The sequence below is a fragment of the Hibiscus syriacus genome, unplaced genomic scaffold (assembly GCF_006381635.1).
Source record: "Hibiscus syriacus cultivar Baekdansim isolate YM2019G1 unplaced genomic scaffold, ASM638163v2 tig00110418_pilon, whole genome shotgun sequence".
Taxonomy (NCBI): domain Eukaryota; kingdom Viridiplantae; phylum Streptophyta; class Magnoliopsida; order Malvales; family Malvaceae; genus Hibiscus; species Hibiscus syriacus.
In genome coordinates, this window is record NW_024062730.1 from 992,742 (window position 1) to 1,014,741 (window position 22,000).

The following is a 22,000-nucleotide window of genomic DNA, read 5'->3' on the forward strand; positions in this document are numbered from 1 at the left end:
GTAACCTTACAGCTCCCTCAAGAATTATACCCCAAATTCTTGAGCACACTATTTTTCAAAGAGAAATACACAAATTTGCAAACTTACAAGGAAAACCTCACAAGGTAAGATGTTTGTACAATTCTAGAACAAGAACAAAACACTCACAAATAATTACAAATGAGCACAAATGGTGTTCTTTCAAAGCAAAATGAATATTGAAAGAAAAATTGGCTTGATTTGCACAAACTTGGTGTTTGATGCTTTCTCTCTTGTTTCTCTATGATTTCTTATTGATAAAAGGCTTCAGAACTTGTTTAAATACATATTGAATTACTTCTGAACATTGGGGATGATTAGTGAAGATCATATAGCCGTTTTAGTGTGAAAACAATTAATAAAACAGCTTGGAGCGTGGGGGGAATCGGTACCCCCTATGGGGAATCGGTTCCCTAAGTATAAAATTCAAATATTTTGACCGTTATACAAGGGGGGAATCGGTTCCCTCCGAGCATACTGGAATTCTCGGAGCCAAACCATTCAGGGGGAATCGGTTCCCTCTGAGCAATCTGGAATTTTTGGCTTTGAAATGGTTCGAAATACTTTGTAAAATTATTTTGAAATTGTTTTAAGATTAAAACTTAATTTTACACTTGAGTAAGGATTAAAAATGATTTTTGAAAGATTTGGAGTAATGTTTTGATATTCGAATAGTTATATCAAATATACTTAGAAAATCATTTGGAAAATCTTAAAATTCATTTAACTTAATTTGTTATATCGAAATATCAAAATGTTTTCAACATATAGCATAAGCTGCTAAGAGCACAATCAAGAGAAACGTTAGTCCATTAATTTCATAATCAATATTCATAAACAATGTGACATGGAAAACTTGGTCATATATCTAACATGATGTAAATGATGCAATAATGAATAAATTTAACGAAACCAAATATATAGAAATATAAGTTCAAACATCCATAATCCATCAAATAAGTTCAAATATCCAACAACCAAAGTAAAAAAAACAATCCAAATTCATTCAAAATGTTGAAACAATAAACTCCATGTTCTATTTCAAAGTACTAAAGCAAGATAAATAATCAAGCATCCGTAGGAGGGTCGAGAGAAGGAAAATGAGCTTACATAGTGTCCATCTCATGTGAGAGTGCATTAATGCGTTCATTCATAGAAGCGTTGTTCGCGCGCATCTTCCGGAGAATTTCTAATTGTCGAGCTCCCATTGTGGATAAATGAGACTCTACGAAAGTGAAGCAAGAATCCATGGATGCATATCGGAAATCGATTGTCTCCATAAAAGATTGAAAGTATGGAGGCATTTGATCCTCTGGTCATGCTTGTTCCTCTGGTTGTGCTTGTTCCTCATGCAGTTCTTGCTCATTGTCGGAGTTATCGGCTTCCGGAGGTTGTTCACCGGTGCAAACCCAAAGACCAGTTTCTTCATTGATCTTCCATCCTGATTTAGTTAAAGAAAATAGGTTGATTTGGTTTTTGAGGGAAATGAAGCATCAATACCAACTCTAAGCCCAACCTTTTTAAATAGATTACTAAGAATACAACCGTAAACTAAAGATGAACATAATTTCTTATTTGGAACAAGATTTACGGTTTCGACAAGTTCAACAAAAATAATATGTGGAAGGTTGATTTTGAGATTATTTTGGACACAATGTAGCCAAAATAGATCTAAGGCTCGAAGAGTAGAGTAATGGCCTCCGGATGGTCGAAACCATCAAGAGATCATAAGGTGAAGAAAATGGTCGTGAAGATTTAAAACACTTGCACTATCCCTTTGTTTATACTGAGATTCTACTGTTAGTTTTTCATTTTCTAACCCGTCATTATCTAATCCTAATGCGGTGACAATGTATTTCGAGTCAAGATGGAAGAATCGTCCTAGAAGATAGGAACGGATTCCTATGGTTGCGGTTTTCTCTCGGTTTTGAATACAAACGACATTAGAGTAGAAGATACGAACGAGTTGGTGGTAAACTATAGGTTCAAGCTCGAAGAGTTTATCAAATTTCCACTATTTAAGGGTAGGAAGATGTCAAAAATTTATGTCTAACATTGCTTGAAGAAATGTGATTCTTTATTCTCGAATTTTATAAGACTCAAAGTATTGACAAAACCTAAAATAGAGATTTTGTCGATGACCGGGTTCATTAAAACAAGAATTGCGAATGGTCATGTTTGGATCATCGGGATTAGGATTAGGAATTTGTTGGATAGGTGGAGGATTTGGAGGTGAGTTTGGAGGTAGGCTAGAACTACTAGACGAAGGTCTAGAACGTTTGTGAGACATGATTTAAGGTAATCGGAATGGAAAGAATAACCTACAATTTTAAAACACATGTATGCAATATAATCAATCCCAAAACTCAATTGAGTCCTCAATATATCAAGGTTCTCTAAACCAATCCTAAGGGGTAAGGTTTTGAAAACTATGTTTGAAAAACAAGTTTTGAAAAATTAATATGTGTAGTTTTCATAGTAACAACATAACTAAATCAAAACACAACAATTTGAAAAATAATTTTTTTTAATTCGAAAATTTCAAAATTTTTGAAAATTCTTGTGTTTTTGATGAGATTAGTTGTAGATTATAGTTCTAAGCCAAAATATATGTAATGTCCGATCACTATTTCAACCTAGAACTGATTAAAACTAGTTCTAAAATCAAAAATTGATAAAATAGAAGTTTTAGAAAAATACCTTGAAGAATTTCAGATTAGAGTGAAATTGGATGAAGTTTGCATGATTTTGATGATTCCAACAGGTTTATGAGATGATATTTGAAGTAATTCGATTAAAAATCGATGTTTTGAAGCAAAATGGAGATTTGGGAGATAGAGAGAGTGAATGGCGGCAAGAAGGAGAAGAGAGGGTTTGAGGAAATAGGGTGTTCTACCCGTGATATAACCAAAACCCCCAGGGGGAATCGATTCCCCTTCAAGGGGGTATCGATTCCCTCTGCACCAAAAATGCTAAAATTTGATTTTAATCACTCAAAATGCTAAAATAATTTGTTCTAGTGGTATTGGCAACTCATATTACGAAAAATTAACTATTTTCAATCAATCAAATCTATCATTAAAATTTATTTGAACATATAATCAATTTTTCACAAAGAATCATAAACTCCCCCTAACTAATAGCAAAGAATGCAATCAAAAGTGTTATTATAAGCATTTTTCATTTATTCTTAAAAGTGCTAAAAATTATTTTAAACACTAAGTGAAGATAAGTCAGTTACCTAATTCTCTCCTAAGTGTCTAAAATCTTTATTTGTCTAAAGGTTTTGTAAAGATATCCGCTAATTGATGCAAAGTATCAACAAATTCTAGAACTACATATTCTTTAGCGACATGGTCTCTAATGAAGTGATGTCTTATTTTAATGTGCTTAGTTCTAGAGTGTTGGATGGGATTTTTAGTAAGACAAATAACACTAGTATTGTCACACTTGATAGGAATGGTACCTACTTCAATTCTATAATCAAAAAGTTATTGTTTCATCCATAAAACTTGTGCACAATAACTACCGGCTGAAATGTATTCCACTTCAGTGGTAGATAATGCAACACAATTTTGTTTCTTTGTAAACCAAGAAATCAACATATTTCTAAGGAATTGGCAAGCACCGGAGGTGCTTTTCCTATATAATTTGCATCCTCCATAATCTGCATTAGAAAAGGCATGCAAGCTAAAGCTAGAGTCTCTAGGATACCAAAGTCCTAAACTATGAGTGTCTTTAAGGTATCTAAAGACTCTCTTAACAGCTAGTAAATGTGATTCCTTAGGGCATGATTGAAATCTAGCACATAAGCAAACACTAAACATAATGTCCGGTCTACTTGCTGTTAGATAAAGCAAAGAACCAATCATTGACCTATATAATTTAACATCTACACATTTACCTCCTTCATCTATGTCAAGCTTTGTTGATGAGCTCATTGGGGTATCATGAGGTTTCCCATTTTCCAGTCCAAACTTCTTGAGCATATCTTTGATGTACTTAGCTTGATTGATGAAGATGCCATCTTTTCTTTGCTTGATTTGGAGTCCCAAGAAAAATGAGAGCTTCCCCATCATGCTCATCTCAAATTCACTTTGCATTAGCTTGGAAAATTCTTGGTAAAAAACATCATTAGTATAACCAAATATTATATCATCAACATAAATTTGAACTACTAATAAATCTTTCCCTTTATGCTTTAAAAACAATGTAGTGTCAACCTTCCCTTTTGAAAAACCTTTTTCAATTAAAAAGTTTGACAATCTTTTATACCAAGCTCTAGGAGCTTGTTTTAAACCATAAAGCGCTTTTGTCAATTTAAGAACATGATTTGGAAATTTTGAATATTCAAAACCTGGAGGTTGTTCCACATACACTTCTTCTTTTATAAAACCATTTAAAAATCACTTTTAACATCCATTTGATATAATTTAAATTCATGAAAACATGCAAATGCTAATAACATTCTAATTGCTTCCATCCTAGCTATGGGAGCGTATGTTTCATCATAGTCTATGCCTTCTTCTTGAGTATAGCCTTGAGCAAAAAGTCTATCCTTGTTTCTCACTATATTACCACTTTCATCAAGCTTATTCCTAAATACTCATCTAGTACCTACAGTAGATTTATTACTAGGTTTTTCAACTAATGTCCATACTTTCCTTCTCTCAAATTAATTTAACTCTTCTTGCATAGCCATAATCCAATGTTCATCATTTAATGCTTATTTAATATTCTTAGGCTCTATGCGTGAGATAAATGCAACATAATTACAAATATTTCTAAGAAAAGATCGAGTTGTTACCCCTTTGGATGGATCACCTATAATCTCACCATCCTTGACATAGTTGTACTCTCTTGGATAAGATACTTCCTATTCTTCAATGGTTGGATTCTCGAGAGGATCATGAATTTCCTCATCTTTCGTTTCTTTATTTGATGATGGTTCTCCAACGTCATGTCTAACGTCATTTGTATTTATAATACCTACATCATCATTCACACAAGAATCCTTCCTTGGAATGAGATTATCATCGAAAATAACATGTATATACTCTTTTACAACTAAAGTGCTTTTATTAAATACTCGATAAGCTTTAGAATTTAAGGAATAACCCAGAAAAAATCCTTCATCACTTTTAGCATCAAATTTGCCAAGATTGTCTTTACCGTTATTTAAAACAAAACATTTACATCCAAAAGGATGAAAATAGCTAATGTTAGGCTTTTTATTTTTAAAAAGTTAATATGGAGTTTTCTTCAAAATAGGCATAATCATTGCTCGATTAATAACATAACAAGTGGTATTTGTGGATTCCGCCCAAAAATATTTTGGCAAATTGTTTTCACAAAGCATGGTTCTAGTCATTTCTTCTAAAGTTCGATTTTTCCTCTCAACAACTCCATTTTATTGAGGGGTTCTTGGTGCTGAAAAATTATGGCTAATACCATTAGAATTACAAAATTCAGTAAATCCAAGATTTTCAAATTCAGTTCCATGATCACTCCTAACACTAGTTATAGAGTAACCTTTTTCGTTTTGGATTACTTTTGAAAACGTCATGAATTGTTCTAATGCTTCATCTTTAGCACTTAAGAATAGAACCCAAGTATATCTAGAATAGTCATCTACCAAGACAAATGCATATTGTTTTCCACCCAAGCTAGTAGTTCTAGATGGCCCAAAAAGATCTAAATGAATCAATTGTAATACTCTACTAGTAGATACATCATTAATGGATTTAAAAGAAATTCGCTTTTGTTTTCCTTTAGCACAAGCATCACAAACTTTATCATTATCAAATTTTAGCTTAGGCAGCCCTCGAACCAAATCTCCTTAAACTAACTGTTGCAAAACACTCATACTAGCATGTCCTAGTCTCCTATGCCATAACCAACTATTATGCTCATCCTTAGCAACTAGGCATAAATTAGTCATTTATATAGAGTCTAAATGCACCATGTATATGTTTCCTATTCTATGACCAACAAGCATAATCCAATTGGATGCAACGTCAATAACTTTACAACCATTAGTTTCAAACATGACATTGAATCCTTTATCACAAAATTGACTAATGCTCAAAAGATTATGCTTTAATCCATTCACATATAAAACATTTCTTATTTGTATGGAAGAGGTATTACCTATTGTACCTATACCTTCAATGTGACCTTTTGAATTATCACCAAAAGTCAATCATCCTCCATTTTTAGCGTTAAGCTCTATGAACTGGCTTTTGTCTCCGATCATGTATCTTGAGCATCCACTATCAAGGTACCATGATTTTGAATTTATTTCCAGTGCCTTGTAGCAATGCTCATTTTCCTACAAACATAGATTAATTTTTGATTTTTGGTACCCGAATTCTTTTGGGTCCATATTAATTAGTTTCCAAAATCCTAGTCCCCTTAGGTATCCATTTGTGTAGGATATCCTTATCTTTAGTAGTAATGAGTCATTTAGGAACCATATACTTCTAACGATTTTTCTATTAGAGGTTCTTTAGGGACCTCTATGATTGTAGATTTTAAAACTTTTTCTAACAAAGTTGGATTTTGAATTTTCTCCACTTTCAAAACGTTTTGTTCCAACTTTATCAAAAGAAGCTTTAAGTGCATCAATTTTCTTTTGATGATCATCATTGACCTTTGAAAGTAAATTTTGCAAATCTGAAATTTTATTTTCAAACTCTTCTAGTTTGATTTGCAAATTACTGATTTTACTTTCAAGATCATTGTTGGTCTTGGTTATGAGATTCTTTTCATTTTTCAATTTCGAAATATCATTTTTATATTTTAAAAACAATTTCTCATAATCTGAAGCCAACCCATTATATTCCTCTAATAACTCATCATAAGATAAATCATCTAAATCAAATGAGTTAGAGGTTACCTTAGAATCTTCCCGAATGTCATCAAGCACAAGTTTGCTACTTCTTGTTCCTCTTCATCGGAACCTTCTTCATCGCTCTATGTAGCCACGTGAGCCTTGTGCTTAATCTTCGATTGACCCTTCTTCTTCAATTGTGGGCAATCATATTTGACATGCCCCGGTTTTTTGCATTCATAGTAAATGATCGGGTCATTCTCTTTTGGTTCATTTTTGAAGCCTTCATTTCGTTTGAATTTTCTTCCTCGGTTAGGCCTCATCATTTTTCTGAACTGTTTGGCAAACAATGCCATTTCCTCGTCATCGCCATCTTCATCCGAATCACTCTAATTTTTTATTGATTTGAGAGAAACTCCCACGTTCTTCTTCTTATTCTCCGTCTCCTTCTTTGGCTCGTATCTTTTCTCAAGGTCTTCCTCTTCTTTAAGCATCATTTCATGAGTGAGGAGAGAGCCAATAAGTTCATCGAGGGTCAAGGATTTTAAGTTCTTACCCTCGATGATCGTCGTCTTCTTTGATTGCCAAGCTTTTGGAAGAGAGTATACTAACTTCCTTACAAGCTTGTCATTTGGAATGATTTCTCCATATGATTTGAGACTATTGACAATCGTGGAGAATCTATCCGTCATAGCTTTGACATCTTCATCCGGTTTCATCCTGAAATTTTCATAGCTATGAGTTAGAAGACTAATTTTAGATTATTTTACCTCGTTTGTGCATTCATGAGTGACTTGTAATTTGTCTCATATCTCCTTGGCGGTTGTGCAAGATGAAACTCTCTCGTATTAATCCGGTCCAAGAGCGCAAAAGATAATATGGATAGCTTTGGAGTTGAGCTGGAACATTCTTGTCTCTCCTTGACTCCACAATCTCGGGTGAGTAGAGGGTTTGATGTATCAATCTTCTATGATATTCTATGCTCCCATGTCACTTGCTTGAATGAAATACATCATCATATTCTTCCAATAAGCATAATTAGCTCCATTAAAGAAAGGAGGCTTGTTGACGGGCAATGAATCAAGACCGAAGTCGGAGTTTGAAGTGCCGGCCATTGATGACTTGAATATCGATATAACTCTTCCGAATCAACTCAAGAGGCGATTAAATCTTCAAATGAGTGAGGCTCTGATACCAATTGTTGAGTTAATCGATTGACGAATATGGCCAAGAGAGGGGTGAATGGCAATTAAAATTTTGGTAGAAGCTTTTGCAGAAAATTGAAAGTGATTGTGCAACGATTTAGAGTGGTCCGACTTTCTCAACCAAAGTCTACGTCCACTACCTTAGCTATCCACACTAAGGATTTTCCACAAATTCACTAATTTGTCTTTCTTTTGAGGATAAAGAGTAACCTTACAAATCCCTTAAGAATTATACCCCAAATTCTTGAGACCACTCTCTCCCAAAGAGAAAATATCAATTTTGCAAACTTACAAGAAAATCTTCACAAGGCAAAATGTTTGCACAATTCTAGAACAAAGAAAGAACACTCAAGAATAATAATAATCCAATTAAGCACAATAAGTGTTATTGAAAGCAAAAATGAATATTGAATGAAATAGGCTTGAAAATGCTCAAACTTGAGGTTTGATGCTTTCTCTTTGATTCTCTCTTGATTCTTGTTGATTGTTGTTTCTTGTTTTTATCAATGGATTCTAAGCTTGTTTAAATACTCCTTCAATTGATTTGAACGTTGGGGATGATTAGTGGAGTCAATAGAGCCGTTTTAGTGTGAAATCAATTAATAAAACAACTTGGAGCGTGGGGGAATCGGTACCCCCTCATAGGGAATCGATTCTCTAAGTGTAAAATTCAAATATTTCGACTGTTGATCAGGGGGAATCGGTTCCCTCCGAGCATTATGTTTTTCTCGGAGCCAAACCATTCAAAGAGAATCGGTTCCCTCTGGACATTCTGAATTTTTTGGCTTTGAAACGGTTCGAAATACTTTGTAAAATTATTTCGAAAATTATTTTAAGATTAAAACTTAATTTTACACTTGAGTAAGGATTAAAAATGACATTTGAAAGATTTGGAGTAACATTTTGATATTCGAATAATTATATCGAATATACTTAGAAAATCTTTTGGAAAATCTTAAAATTCATTTATCTTAATTTGTTATATCGAAATATCAAAATATTTTCAACAGTTTATCATTTCAATTTTTTCAAAGTCAAAGAGTGATCAATAAGTTATAATGTGCCACATCAGCATTTTTTCACGTATATTAATGATTTTTAATGGTGAGTGACCGATTTGTTATAAATCGATAAAATCAATGACCGATGTATTACTTTCAAAACTTCAGTAGGAAAAACAAATATTTACTCAAACTTTAGTGAACATTTGTGTAGCTTTACCCCTAAAGTAATATTTTTTGCTGGTATTTATATTTTAGCAATTAGTATTATCCCCGCTGTTATTTTCTTTCACTTTTCTTTTCCTTTTTTTCTTTCTCTACTCCACAACTCGTAATCAGATCGTATTTTTACATTTCCCCCGACTCTTTCTCGTTTTGTATTCCTTTCCACTTTCCTCTCAGTTTTACTCTCCTTCCAAACACTTCTCTGCGTACATTTCCCCCCTTCATTCTCAATCGATTCTTTTTCTCTCACCCCACTTTTTTTTCTTGACCACTTCAACTGCTAAAAAGTTTATTCTGTCCGCATTTGCTTTGAATTACTGCATTGAAATTCCAAAAGAGATGTAAAAGAGTGAAGATTGGGGTTAGTGAAATTTTCTTCATGGTAGAATCCCGAATTTTTGGAGATTGGGTGGATTTTGAGAGGTTGAAGTAAGGGCTCAGCTGTGGAGAGGTGCTAAAAGTGAAGGGTTATTTGGATGGAAGGGTATGGTTTCGAAAATGGATGAGTTTATTTTGAACATTTCTTAAGGGAGTTCTTTTTTTTACTTCTTTGGATCTTTGACTCTTTTGAGGGGTTTAGGTGGTCAACTTGGTTTGGTTTAGTAAGTGTAATTTCGTTTATGTCAAGAACGGACAGGATGTCTTCCGATCTTAGCAGAACCGGCCCCGTCGAAAGAGACATCGATCAGGTTCTTTTACCCCCTTTTAGTTTCTGATTTACCTTGTACATCAATAACTGAATTTGATTTTGCTTTTTGTTGGACTGATTTTTTTTTTAGTTTTTTTCTCTCTTGCTGATTCGATGCCTTCAACTTGAGGACGTCTTTAGTAGTAATTGAGATGTTTAATAGTTTTCCAGTGATGTGTATGGGTAAATTATGCTTAGCTGTGGGATCGAGTAGAGAAACATATTCTTGTCGTAGCTTGTCGATGGTGAAGCCCCTTTAATAATTCTGAGCTTATTTTAACTGTAAGTTGTTTTTGCAAACCTTCTAGCGTTCCACTTTAGTAGTACTAGTGAAGGGGGGAAATCAGGTGATTTTGTTATTGCGATGATTGAATATTATTAGAATTTGCCATTCGAATCACCATGAAACTAACTAAAACCAGTCATTTGTCAAATGAATGGAATACCAAGCACTGTATGTTCTAGGACTGATGAAATTTGTTGGCATTTTATTATGCTGCTAGTGCTACTTTATTTTCTGAACTCAAATCAAATTGAGTGATGATACTTCTCTGCTGGTTATTTTTTTCTGTTTCACCATCAATGATCATTTCGTATTGTGAATATTGTTCTGAGGTTGCATTTAGGATATGCTAATAGCTTATGGCATTTTCTTGTTTTTGTCTGCCATGAGTAATATAATACTTCTGCAGATTACTTCTTATTGGGTGGTTGAAATTTAAGTACTAAGTCGATGCTACACAAATTGAAAACTAGCAATAGATAAATAAATGGAACATATATAATTTCCATGTCACATCTATAGACACAAACCCTCCTTCGTGAGAATCTTTTATTTGTCTCTGGATCCTTGGAGATCCTGATCTAAGCTCTCTGAAGTGTAGGCTGGAGGTAATTCTAATGTATATATCTCTTTTTCCAGTTGAGATGGATAAATACATTGCTTAGATGTTGAGTATTGCTTGATTGAGTATTAATGTGGTGTTACTTCAGTCAAGGTGGGAGTTAATCTGAATTTTGTGTTGGTCAAAGGGGATTTTCCTTTCACTTTCCCAAAATTAATTTTCTTAGTGGACCTAATATTCATTTATTGTTGTATTTTACTATTTCAGCCTTCTCTTTCTGAATTTCAAAAAACCTTTTCCCCCATATATTATAAAGAGTATTTTCTTTTCTTGAATAATATAATGATGCTGTGGATATTTTCCTTAATTTGTCATTCTGCCACATGTAAATTCATCTTGGAGGTATAATCATGTCAAGTGTGCAAAATATGCCGAAGTTAGCTTATTGGATACTCTTTACAACAGGCCATTACTGCTCTGAAGAAAGGGGCATACCTGCTGAAATATGGAAGAAGAGGAAAACCAAAATTTTGTCCCTTCCGCCTTTCAAATGTAAGTTTTGGCTCATTTTCCAGTCACATGCTTGAAACTTTAATATGATTCTTTAAAACGTGTATCTGTTCTGGAGCATAATCTTCATTGTTTTCAATCAGCCTCTATTGCAGATGCAAGTAATGTTTTACACATGCTGTTCAAGCCATGAACAATCATGTGAAAAGTAAATTTTAGCCATTGTATGTAATGAAATATGGAATGACAAGTATTCTATAGAGGATAATCAGGTTCAAAGATGCTGATAATTCGTCTATTCATAGTGCTAATCTGGATAGTTCAAGTTATTTTTATTTGAATACCAATAATTCTTATTTTGCATGATCATCCTTTACTTTAGAACTATTTGGTGCTATTTGTTTGTCTTTTGCAACTCATGCTCAAGTACCTCTATCAGATAGAGGAAATTCAGGTTGAAAACTGCTGGTAAGAAGACTAATTCTTATTTCTGGTTGCCGACTTGGGATACAAATTATCTGTACTTGCACAGGAATTAACCTATACTGCATGATAGCACATCGTATTTGAATATAACAATGTTCTTCTACCCCTTTAATGTCATAATTCTTGCTCAAATGGGCTCGGTAAGACCACAGTCCACTTGCCTTCAGTACAAGTCATCACTTGATTTATTGCACAATAGTACTGGTTCATTCTTTACCCTTGTTTTTAAAATAATAAAATAAAATCGACGCTTACACAGGCCACCACTTGTATGTGGAAATCTATGGCACCATGTATCTTGTCAATATACCCTTTTTGTTTAAAACTTGGTCTACAAATGCATGAAATAGCATATGTGGATTGCAAAAGCCTGAGATGAAAGCTTGGATTTTAAACGCTTGTTTCAATTTATCAGTTTTCTTGTGCTTGAAGCCTAATTCTTGATTGTAATTCTCCTTTCAGGATGAGTCTGTTTTAATATGGTTCTCGGGGAAAGAGGAGAAACATCTTAAACTAAGTCACTTGTCCAGAATCATATCTGGGCAGCGCACTGTAAGTGGTTTTCTGTAGTGATGGTTTGTTTTCTGTGGCTACTTTTCCATGAGATTGACAATACTTATAGAGTTAGTTACATGCGTGATTAAGATTTAAAAGAGAAGTCTGTTTTTTGCTGGTTTTTTTTAATCATTTTCCTTTTCTCTTCTATGCCTCTATGATTCATATTTTATACATTGACATTTATTTTCATATGGAAACTTGGTTAGAAATTATGTAAACTTTACCCCAAACTGATGTAGAATTTATCACAATTGCATGAAATAGTGGGTAATGAGTTGTTGTAGGTCTATTTTGTGTATATTATTTTTATTATGGTGGCTCCTAAATATTCTTTTGTGGTAGTCTTTTCTTCAGGACACTGTCATTGTATCATCACAACTTTTTTTTTCCATCTAGTACTGATTAAGAATGGTCTATTTGATCTCCCAGCCTATCTTTCAAAGATATCCTCGGCCCGAGAAAGAGTATCAGTCTTTTTCACTTATATATAATGAGAGATCTCTAGATTTGGTAAGAATATGCCTCTTTGTAAGCGTGACTTCTTGTCTATCTGATTGCACCTCTTTTCTTGTGCCATATCCAAACAGCTAAAAGTATTTATATTGTTATCATATATTAGATCTGCAAGGATAAAGATGAAGCTGAAGTCTGGTTTAGTGGTTTTATCTTTCAAGATATCCTCGGCCCGAGAAAGAGTATCAGTCTTTTTCACTTATATATAATGAGAGATCTCTAGATTTGGTAAGAATATGCCTCTTTGTAAGCGTGACTTCTTGTCTATCTGATTGCACCTCTTTTCTTGTGCCATATCCAAACAGCTAAAAGTATTTATATTGTTATCATATATTAGATCTGCAAGGATAAAGATGAAGCTGAAGTCTGGTTTAGTGGTTTAAAAACATTAATCTCTCGTTGCCACCAAAGAAAATGGAGGACAGAATCAAGAAGTGATGGCATTCCTTCTGAAGCAAGTAGTCCAAGAACATACACAAGAAGAAGTTCACCTTTGAATTCTCCATTGGCAGTAATAATAGTTTGCAGAAGGTATTGCTTCAACCCCCCCCCCCCTCTTCCTGCAGGATCTGCTTTAACACTGCAATATAGTGATTTTAAGATGCTTTTTCTGCTTAAATTCAGGATGGTAGGGATCACCTTGGCATCCATAGTCCGTATGAAAGTCCTCCAAAGAATGGTCTGGATAAGGCATTTTCAGATGTCTTATATGCAGTTCCTCCAAAAGGCTTCTTTCACCCAGATTCTGCTAGTGGTTCAGTTCATTCTTTGTCTTCCGCTGGATCAGACAGTGTACACGGTCACATGAAGACTATGACAATGGATGCTTTTAGGGTTAGTCTTTCAAGTGCCGTTAGTTCATCAAGTCAAGGGTCTGGTCATGATGATGGTGATGCCTTAGGTGATGTTTTCATTTGGGGTGAAGGCACTGGGGATGGTGTTTTGGGTGGTGGACTTCATAAAATTGACAGTTCTGCTATTATAATGGATTCATTATTGCCCAAGGCTTTAGAATCTGCAGTTGTTCTTGATGTCCAGAATATTGCCTGTGGTGGTCGACATGCTGCCCTGGTAACCAAGCAAGGGGAAGTTTTCTCATGGGGAGAGGAATCTGGAGGTCGGCTTGGGCATGGTGTAGACTCTGATGTTTTGCATCCTAAGCTCATTGATGCCCTTAGTAATACTAACATTGAGCTTGTAGCATGTGGTGAGCACCATACTCTCGCTGTAACACTTTCTGGTGATTTGTACACATGGGGTGATGGTACATGTAATTTTGGTCTTCTTGGTCATGGAAATGAAGTAAGTCATTGGGTGCCAAAACGACTGAATGGACCCTTGGAGGGCATACATGTCTCATCAGTCTCTTGTGGCCCCTGGCATACAGCTGTAGTCACCTCTGCTGGTCAGTTGTTTACCTTTGGTGATGGAACATTTGGTGTTTTGGGTCATGGAGATCAGAATAGTGTGCCAATTCCAAGGGAAGTGGAATCCCTAAAGGGGCTCCGCACTGTGCGAGCAGCTTGTGGAGTGTGGCATACTGCTGCCATTGTTGAAGTCATGGTTGGAAATTCGAGTTCTAGCAACTGTTCCTCAGGGAAGCTATTTACATGGGGAGATGGTGATAAAGGTCGTCTTGGGCATGGTGATAAGGAATCAAAACTTGTTCCTACTTGTGTTGCTGCTCTTGTTGAACCAAACTTTTGTCAAGTTGCTTGTGGACATAGTCTGACAATTGCCCTTGCAAGATCAGGGGATGTCTACACCCATGGGAAGCACTGTTTATGGGCAACTGGGAAATCCTAAGGCTGATGAAAAGTTTCCTATCCGTGTTGAAGGAAAGCTTTCTAAGAGTTTCGTTGAGGAGATTTCTTGTGGTGCTTATCATGTTGCTGCTTTGACTTCCAGAACTGAAGTCTATACATGGGGGAAGGGAACAAATGGTCGATTAGGTCACGGGGATGTTGATGATAGAAACACCCCTACTTTGTTAGAAGCACTGAAAGACAAGCAAGTTAAAAGTATCGTTTGTGGAACTAACTTCACTGCAGCAATCTGTCTCCATAAATGTGTTTCGGGCGTTGATCAGTCCATGTGTTCTGGTTGTCGTCTCCCCTTTAATTTCAAACGAAAACGTCACAATTGTTACAACTGTGGACTGGCCTTTTGTCACACATGTAGCAGTAAGAAATGTCTTAAGGCTTCCATGGCTCCAAATCCCAACAAACCTTATCGTGTATGCGACAATTGTTTTAATAAGTTGAGGAAAGCTTCTGAAACTGAGGCATTATCGGAATCTTCTGTAAGTAGAAGGGGAAGCTTAAATCATGGGACTGCTGTATTTGTTGATAAAGATGATAAGTCAGATTCCAAAAATCGTAGTCGAGTCTCACCAGTTCCAAATGGAGGATCCCAGTTGGGAGTCCTTAATATTGCCAAATCTTTTAATCCAGTATTTGGATCATCCAAGAAAATTTTTTCAGCTTCTGTTCCTGGATCAAGAATTGTTTCTCGTGCAACATCACCAATATCAAGGCATCCTACTCCTCCTCGGTCAACTACACCAACTCCAACCCTTGGGGGCCTCACTTCTTCTAAAATATTTGTTGATGATGCTAAGAGGACCAATGATAACCTTAGTCAAGAGATTGTCAGATTAAGAGCACAGGTATATTATCTATTTTGCACTTCTCAATGATAAAAACTAGGTGCTATGATTTAATTTTTGCAGGATATTTTACAATGGGGAAGATTTACGCTTGTTTCCTTTATTATGCAAGTTTGTTTAACTTGCTTTACAGATTATACAATGTTTATACTTGTGTTACCAATCTGTACAGGTGGAGAATCTTACACGTAAAGCACAGCTTCAAGATGTTGAGCTGGAAAAAACAACGAAACAGCTCAAGGAGGCAAATAGCAATTGCAGAGGAGGAAACTGCAAAATGCAAAGTAGCAAAAGAAGTTATCAAGTCACTTACTGCCCAAGTAAGATGGATTTGTGTTTTACTCCATGGATATTGTTTTCATAAAACTTTAACCCTATATCTATACCTTGCGATGTGTTACTAGTGATCATTGCTTTGAATTTTGAATTATAATTTTTTGTCCTCTATTGTTTACTTAGCTTATCATGTCATTCCCCTAGTTTTTATACTCGGGTTTCCTCTCATATATATATCCGTATGGGCCTAAAGTGGACAATATCTTGCGAGTCAGTCTAAGCCATGAGTGAGCATGTCACAAGATCACAAGCATGCTCAAATTCAATTATACTACACTTGCCTTTCAAAAAAAAAAAAAACATACTACACCTTAGGGATTATATCCCTGTTGTGTTCTTTTAAGAAGTTAGAATCACAAAGCTATTCAATGGAGAGCTACATAGATCATGGAATCTTAATGGAGAACTACTCATGTAGATCATTTTTTTCAGTGGCACATTAAATGCTTTTGTATATTTAATGTATTAGACATGGTGCATACTGTTATTGGTGCATTATGAGTTTTTTTTTCCGGCCTATAGTTTAGATGCTTTCTAATTGTATCACTAGAGTCAGTTAAGTGTTGGTTAGACTTTCAATACTTCAATCATGTTTTTTTTTACTGAGGCGGATTATTATTTATGTGTTGAACAGTTAAAGGATATAGCTGAAAGACTGCCTGTGGGAGCTGCACGGAGCATCAAATCACCTTCATTTACTTCGTTTGGCTCTAACCCTGCTTCCTGTGATGTCTCTAGTGTTTCAGTTGACAGATTGAATTGTCAAATAGCGTGCCAAGAACAAGATTCAAATGTATCAAACGAACAGTTGCTTTCTAATGGATCCAACACTGCCAGTAACCGTAGTTCTGGCCACAATAAACAGGACCATATTGAACCAGCAACAAAAAGTGGAGGTAGAACAAAAGAAGGTGAATCTCGAAATGAGAATGAATGGGTTGAGCAAGATGAACCTGGTGTGTATATAACACTTACTTCTCTACCAGGAGGTGCCAAGGATCTCAAGCGAGTTCGGTTTAGGTATGTTTTTCATTACTGTCTTTGGCAATTCTAAATTCTGTAGATAAGATGATGGAAAATCAGGAGTGATTTGTTGGGGAGGACATTTCTGGTTGTAGCAAGCAAAATGAAGATGATAATTAAGAAAGCGTTCATAAACAGCCCAGTTTAGCCTGATATAAGGTCTTTGGTATGATTTAAACGTGAAAAAAATCAACTTGAACTCTTGCTTGGCTTTGATGAACGGCTAAGCATAAGCTTTGAGATATACTAAATGCATTATTAAGTGCTAAGCTTGCAACTATGTTTTGGGCCTCAACTAAGTTCACGGGTGCTAAATTAGGTGAAGAAGCCTGTTGAGTGTTGACATGATTTACTCTAAAGCTATAACACTCCACTTCTACACACACCAAGAAATATTTAATGGCCTTAAAATAACCATTCCTGATTAGATCACCCTTGATATGTATGACTATTTGGTAAACATATTGACTGTCAACTTTTGATATGGTAACGTTGAAGAGAAATAAACAGTTTTTGAAACTTCAAATGCAGTAAGAAGCGATTTAGCGAGAAACAAGCAGAACAATGGTGGGCGGAGAACAGAGCAAGAGTATATGACAAATACAACGTCTGCATGATGGACAAGTCTAGCATTGGTGTTGGAAGTGAGGACTTGGCTCATTAACACAGTGAGAGAACCATATGTACATGTAATAGTCTATTGCAAGATTTCAGTCCCAATTATTCAGACGATCTCAGTTGATCGAATTATACTCGGCTTTCCATTGTTCATCAAGAGTTGAGGGAAGCAGAAATGGCAAGAGTAAAGATAAGTTGAGAGCTTGGCTTTTCTATTATTTTCCCCCTCCTTTGATATATAAATATAAGTGTATACACTCCTTTTGTGTTGTGTGGGAGGGATTGAGGGTGACAAATGTAAATTCTTAGTAGTTTGATGGCTCCGGTTGGAAGCAGTAATGTAAATTCACATGCAAATGAATTCTGCAGGAGCAAGAAGTATACCCTTTTTCTTTTGATTTATATAATAATTTCAGTTGAGGTTTGTTAAAAGCTTATGCTAATATAGTGCTTTTGTGGGCTGAAATTCAGGATTATGAGTAGTTTCACTGATGAGACACAACCAGACTAACATTTCCACGATAACTGTCTTATTGCAGAAGGGATCGGAACAGTCTTTTTGCACGGCTAAACTCATCGCCCTTATTTTGAAGCAGTCTCATACAAGAAGTTGGCTAGTTGGATTTATGATTCATCTGTGCCAATCAAAGATCAGTCGGAATAAAGCAAAAGGGAAGTTTTTCATGAATATGGATAAAATATTTTGCTAATGATGTATCCTTCGCTACGGATTGGCTACGACAATGCTACTTCCGACGTGCTAGTTAGTGGAGCTACGGAGGAACTATAAAATATTAATGGTTTGAGGGGAATTTTAATAAGTTTACTCCAAACTATCAAGAATATGAGGCATATACAAGTAATAATCATGTGATTGAACAGAACAAGCTCCTTTCACACAGATCTCCTCGTGTCTTGGATGAAAACCATCTCCGGACCTGAAAACGTGCACTCGACCATTAACCATCACCCAACTACACTCGCCTTCTTTCTTAACACCACTACGGGTCATCAATGCTCTGACTCGTCGGACATCTTCCCACTGACACTTGGCCGCGAAAAGATTCGCTAGTAATATGTAATGGGAGGCTGTACCAGGGTCAAGCCCCAACAGTTTCTCTGCAGCACTTTCACCAAGTTTGTCATTCCCATGCCTTGCACAAGCCCCTAAAACTGTCCCCCAAATCAAGGGGTTCGATATAATCTCCTTGTTGATGAAGCTTTCGACTTTGTTAAACTTTCCGGCTTGGGCTAATACATTGATCATACAAGCATGATGCTTGATTGTAGGTGTCATCCCATAAATATTGGTCAAAGAGTCGAAGTGCTCCTTCCCTTCTTTGACCAAGCCTGTATGACTACATGCAGATAAAATTGCGATGAACGTAACCTCATCGGATCAATGCCTTTATCTAACATTGTCTCGAAAGTTTCTAAAACCTTCAATCCTTGCCCGTGTCACAAGTATCCGAATAACATTTTGTTCCATGAAACAACATCGGTTAACACCATGCCCTGGAAAGCAGCTTCAGCTTCTTCTATGCAACCACAGTTGGCATACATATCTACAATTGCAGAACATACAAACACATCATCAAAACTCCCAGTTTTAATTGCCAAAGAATGAAGCAACTGCTCATTCTCCAACATCGCCATTTTGGAGCAACTACTCAAACATGCGGCAAGAGTGAATTCATTGGGTTTCGCACCTTGCCCTAGCATCTGATTGAGGTACTCGATAGCCATCTCCGAATGATCACTTTGGGCATATCAAGAAATTAGTGTGGTCCATGATAAAAGATCCCTCAATCAATTGACTAAAAAGTAGATCTGCATCTGGCAAGAATCCATTTTTGACATACAAGTCGATAAGAGATGTTTCCACTGAATAATTCTCATTCAGGCCATTCTTTATTATATGGACATGCACTTGTCCAAATTTTAGATTTAAAAGATGGGAACAAGATTTTAAAATGCTAGTAAATGTATAGATATCAGGCTTAAAACCTTCAGCAAGCATCTTGTGAAAGATACCTGGTCCCTGATAGCAAGTTTTATCGCTATGAGATCCACAAAGAAGAGCATTCCATGAAGCTAAATCCCAATAACTCATTTCCTTAAACACATGCCAACCATTTTGGACTGACCTGATTTTCATATACATTGCAATAAGTGCACTGCTCAAAATGATTTCAGATTCAAATCCATGTTTAAGTATACAAGCATGAATGGCTTCACAATAAAACTGATCACCCGAATTAGCATCTACACTAGCAATACTTGCAAACGTATGTTGATTGGGGCTTACCCCTTTGTGTCTCATTAGGCAAAACAACTCTGCTGCTTCTTGAATCTGACCGTGCTCATCAAGGCAGTTAATCATCGCACTCCAGGCTACCGTATTGGGTCTTTGAACCCTTTTAAATACCTTAAGTGCATCCCTAGCTAATCCACATTTTGAATACATGTCAAGAAGGCAACAACCAACAAATTCATCGTGCTCACAACCGGTCTTAATCACCAAAGAATGTGCAATCAAGCCCCATGTTACATTTTCCGAGTACGAACAACTTTTGAGCACATTTGACAAAGTAAACTTACTGCACCTCAATTCGGATTCCGTTATCCCTCGGAAAAAATCCAAAATCTTTCCTGCATCACCCTTTAGAGCATATCCATTAAGCAATGCATTCCATGACACAACATTCTTTTTATTCGTGTAAACAAACACTCTCTCTGCCAATTCCATCTCTCCACATTTTGCATAAAGATCAACAAGAGAGGACCAACAAAAACATCAAACAAAAGCCCAACTTTAACGCCTTCCCCATGCAACAGTGTACCAAAAATCAATTCTGAATTCAAAGAACAAGCTTTCAAAGTAGTCACCAAGCAATGTCCATTTGGCCTAACTCCATCTTTCTTCATAAAACAATAAAAACTCAACTCATCATTTCCATACCCTTCATTAACTAAACCGGAAAAAAGAGCAGTACAAGACACAACGTCTCTTTCAGGCATTTTATCAAGCACTTTACAAGCATATCCGAAGCTCCCACATTTCGCATAACCATCCACTAAAGAGTTCCATAGAAACAAATCTGGATCAAACCTAATTCTTATTATCTTCCCTGAAGAACTTTATCTGAACTCAAATACCCTTTCGAAGCACAATCATGCAGAGTCTTAGAATAAAGTTTTAATTTTCCAAATCTTTCGAGCTTTGCCTTTTCTTTGAAAGGTGGGACTTTTAAAGATGGGTTTACTTCATTCGTAGCAATAAGGGCAGTAAAAGAAGAAACAAACTGAAGTGTGGCCGGAAGGAACATTGTCGAAAATTGAACGAAAAGACGGTTCTTTCTTAAGGGAAAAATCGAAAATCAAGTGTGAATAAGCATTGAAATTTACCTGGGTTTTTTTACTCTTTGTGTAAGGGATATAAAGATTGAAGCTTTAGCACACTTTCGCATAACTTGGCTGACTCTTCGGTCAACGCAGAAAGTATTTCTTTCTCTGTTTTTGTTTTAAAAACATTTTTTTTCATGAAGAGGTTTACATCTTTAGGACCGGAACTTCAAAAGTATTTTTTTAAACTAAAAATAGCTGTTTGTTTTTTAAATAAAAAATTATAAAATTACGAGAAAAGTCTATAAGATTAAAATAAATTAATACTTTTAAATTATTAAATTAAATAAATTAATCTATAATCGACTAACCCGGATCAAGTAATTCATATATATATATATATATATATATATATATATATATATATATATATATATATATCTATAATATATATGAGATAATCTTTTAAACTCAATTTACTCCCAACATAATATCAAAAATATTGATATATATGGTTGGTTGTCCCTTGTTCCCATATGTAATGGAGATAAGAGGGAGGTAAGATAGTAGGCTGCCCCAAACACCAGATTGAGAGCAGCTTCCGTAGAAAACCTCTAAATTATGAAATACCCTCCGTGAGACTCGATCCCACGATCTCAAAATTAAAAACTTTATGCTCTACCAACTGAGCTAAATGGTCATCTCATAAAAATATTGATATATACATATTCTTTAATGGAATCATTTTTATTGAAAATGGCTCGTTTTATTTTTTTGATTAATTTAGGGTAATCATAAGTAGTGAATTAAATCAAAATAAAATAAATTATAAGATCTAAGTAGGTATATATATATATATATTCATTAATAATAAAAAAATTGGGTGGCAATTGCCCTAAAGATAAAGCGTAACTTTGTCCCTATTTTTGAACAACCATAATGCAAAAAATGGTGTGAAGTGTGCTCATATCTAGTACTAGTATGAAGCCACATATTATAAGAACAACTCAATTATTCTCTGAATTATAATTACAATCATGGATGCCCTAAGCTCTCAAGTATTTCAGTAGCAATGACTCCTCCTGAACATGCCACAGCCAGAATAAGGGTAAATCTTCCTCCTGGAGCC

At 35.4% G+C, this 22,000-nt stretch overlaps 2 pseudogenes; one reads left to right on the top strand and one right to left on the bottom strand.

The window, feature by feature from the left end:
• The first annotated feature begins 9,387 nt into the window (after positions 1-9,387).
• On the top strand, positions 9,388-17,916 carry LOC120124484 (annotated as a pseudogene).
• A 433-nt stretch (positions 17,917-18,349) lies between these two features.
• Positions 18,350-20,924, bottom strand: LOC120124426 (annotated as a pseudogene).
• Positions 20,925-22,000: the final 1,076 nt, after the last annotated feature.